Consider the following 3,711-nt stretch of genomic DNA (forward strand, 5'->3'; position numbering starts at 1 on the left):
TATCTATCTATCTATCTATCTATCTATCTATCTATCTATCTATCTTTCTAACTATTTATAGTAACCACTACACTAACAAATTGGGCTGCTAACCTGAAGGTCGTTGGTTCGAAACTACCAGCTGCTCTGAGGGAAAAAGATGAGGCTTTCGGATCCTGTAAAGATTTACAGCTTCGGAAACCCTGTACAGAGTCGCTATGAGTCAGAGCCGACTCCATGGTACTTAACAACAACAACAACAACAACAACATATATATGTGTGTGTGTGTGCATGCCCATATGTGTGTGCATGTATGTATTATGTGTATATGTGTCCTGCTTTTCCAATTCCCATTCTCCCATACTTTTAGGACAGTGGTCTCATCTGAAATTTACATTATGTTTTTCTAACTCAAAAATGACTAATACTATAAATGCTTATTTTCATACTTGGAAATATCTAAAACAATGAGAGTAATAAATAGCAAAGGGATAAGCATTAAATGCCCCTGTTGATGGATCTGATCACTATTCACTTTTTCAAGCACGTACTTTCAGTAACTTAAACAGACATTTGGAGTCACACTCACTATGTCTGCCACTCTTCTTCCTTGGCAAGGACAAAGAAAAGTGCTAGAACAAAGTCTCTTTTCAATAACAAAGGCATAGTTACCATAGGATATATATATATATATATACACACACACACACACATATACATGTTGTTGTCATTGCTGTATGCCTCAGTCACTTCCAAACTCATAGAAACCTTGTATATGGTTTCCGAAGAGCAGATGGATGGTTTGAACTACCAATCTTGTAGTTTGAAGTCCAGTGCTAATCCTTCAACATCACACCAGGGAGTTTGACATCTTTGCAGAAGCAGAAAGCCTCATCTTTCTCCTTCAGAGTGGCTGGTTGGCTCAAACCACTGAACTTGCGATTCACAGTCTAATGCTTAATCTATGGAGTCATCGTGGTCCCATGTGTACATTGTTGTTGTTATGTACCATTGAGTTGGTTCCAACTTGTAGTACTCGAAATAGGGTTTCTGAGGAGAAACTGGTGGGTTTGAGCCAATGAACCACTGACTTTATGGTTTGCAATCTAGTGCTTATCCTACAGTGCCACACCAAGAGTCATATGTGTTTGTGTATGTATGTATATATGTATGTATGTATTTTGTTTTTTTGTATTCCTTCAAGTTGGTTTTGAGTCATCGCAACACTACTTAGGGTCTCCAAGGAGTTGCTGGTGGATTTGAACCACCAACCTTGTGGTTCAAACCAACCTTGGTATGGCACCATTTGATAAACATTAGACTACACAGTTGGTTTGAACTGCAAGGTCGATGGTTCAAATCCATGAGCCATGCATCCAAAAACCTATATGGGTCACTAAGAGTCTGAACTAACTCGACAGTACTTAACAACAACAACAACAACAACATACACATCAGCTCTGGAGTGGTGCTGTAGGATAAGCACTGTACTTGTAACTGCAAGGTCAGCAGCTCAAACCCACCAGCTGTTCTCTGAAACCCTATACAGGGTTGCTATAAGCTGGAATCCACTTGACAGCACACAGCAACAACAATATATACACCATATATGGGGTTTTGGTGTGGCAATATAGGGTAAGCCCTGGACTGCTAACAGCAAGGTTGAGGGTTAAAATCTATCAGCCACTCCTTGGAAACCCTGTACTGGGTCAATATGAGTCAGAACTAACTCCACAACACCTAATAACAAGCAAAATGTACATATATTAAGATAAGCTACCAATGCTAGAAAATATAATCAATTTCTGTCAGAGATGTCCAATCTTTTGAGATATGTAAAAACAAATCGATTTAATGATCTAGATGCAACAGTTGTATTGCTGCTCAGATCTACTAAAAGGCATCTTGTTTAATGGGAAGCATAATACAGTTACTAATGGATCATGGAGAAACCCCTGGTAGCAGGCAATCACTGTAACATAGTTTCCTTTGTTTTTGTTATTTCCCTACTTCAAGCACATTACAGAGTGCAGAGCTATTTAATTCCCGGGTTCATTTCTGTATGTGTTTATTCAACGGCATCATGATGAGAGGAGGTGCTTCATAGACATTTGTTAAATGAGAGAAAAAATGAATGGAACATAGTGCTTAAATATACAAAATGGCACATTATGAATAACTACAGTGGGATTCTTAAAAGTCCAGGAACCAACGTAAGCCTTTTCTTCATAGTAAAGCCTGGGAAATGAAGAGCTGGCATGAACAATGTATGATTTATTCATACCCACTAGTAGGAGATTTATAGACATCTATTAGCCTAGTTGAGTTCCAATTCTCTTAGGCTGGTCTTTTGTCATGATTAACTGTCTTGTGACTTGACATTAAATACCAGGTTGTCTGTGCTAAAATATGTAAAAAAAAAATATGAAGACAGGAGACCAAAATTATTACACATGTACATGTTATTGTTGTGTGCCATTGAGTTGGTTCTGACCCACAGCGACCCTGCATAGGGTTTTCCAGGAGTGGCTGATACGTTTGTACCACCAATCTTACGGTTCAAACTGACCTTGCAGTCCAGTGCATTAACCCACAGCACCATACCAGGACACATGAACATAGCTCCAGCTAAAATATATCTCTGCATGTGTATGTTAAAATAATTAGCCATACAAAATATACATGTACACAAAAGCCAATTTTTTTTTTTTTTTTTTTTTAAGATCTGAAAATCTAGTGAAAGTGTATGTTGAAGAACAGTAAGAACTTTTAAAATCTTTTGGACATACTGGCTGTGGAAAGCTTGAAGCAAAACAATTTCTGTACTGTGTGGTGAGGTGGCTCTAATCATTCTATGTGCTCAAACACCATTAAGGCAAGTAGCTGCTTTAGCTGATTCTTCTGATTAAACCCATCATCAGCTGATTAAATAATTCAAACTTAATTGGACTATAATGCACGCTTCCACATGATGATCCTATTGGTATGACAAACGCAACTTTGATATCTGGTTGAGTTTCTATATGAGCACTGACACACTTCATGCTTTCAAATGTAGTTCATTCCTGGCTTTTCCATCCAGGTCTTTCTAAAAGTCACTTGTATCCATGATGAAATAACACATAGAGCAAAAGGACAGGAGTAGGGTACAAACAATCCCTAACCTGGACTCCCAACTGAGGCTCCGAAGGACAGAAATGGAGTATGTATATTTTAACTGGTGTTAAATAATGGCGTTGCCAGAAATCACATGAAAAATTGCCACATCCAAGATGAAGAGAAGAGACACAAGACCTGTTGTAAGTGTTACAGAAATCTAATAGTATACATGGAGTCCTGGTGTGGTGCTGTGGGTTAATGTACTAGACTGTAAAGTTGTTCGAATTGCAAGGTTGACAGTTCAAAAACTCATCAGCTGCTCCTTGAGAACCCTACACAAGGTTGCTATGGGCCAGAACCGACTTGATGGCCGTTAACAACAACAACAATATAATTAAGAAGTTCTGGTAGCGTTGTGGTTACAAGTTGGGCTACTAACCTCAAGGTCAGCAATTTGAAACTACCAGCTGTTCCGCAGGAGAAAGATGAGGCTTTCTGCTCCTGTAAAGGTTTCAGCCTCAGAAACCCTGTACAGGGTTGCTATGGGTTGGAACTGACTCCACGGCACATAACCACCACCACCAAATATTTACAGCCTCAGAAACCATATAGAGAGTCGCTATGAGTTGGAG

At 39.0% G+C, this 3,711-nt stretch overlaps 1 pseudogene; it reads right to left on the reverse strand.

Annotated features, from left to right (window-relative positions):
- Positions 1 to 1,634: 1,634 nt before the first annotated feature.
- The window catches only part of LOC102827009, a 15,944-nt pseudogene continuing 13,867 nt past the window's right edge, over positions 1,635 to 3,711 (reverse strand).

This window comes from Chrysochloris asiatica, unplaced genomic scaffold (assembly GCF_000296735.1).
Source record: "Chrysochloris asiatica unplaced genomic scaffold, ChrAsi1.0 scaffold00474, whole genome shotgun sequence".
Taxonomy (NCBI): Eukaryota; Metazoa; Chordata; class Mammalia; order Afrosoricida; family Chrysochloridae; genus Chrysochloris; species Chrysochloris asiatica.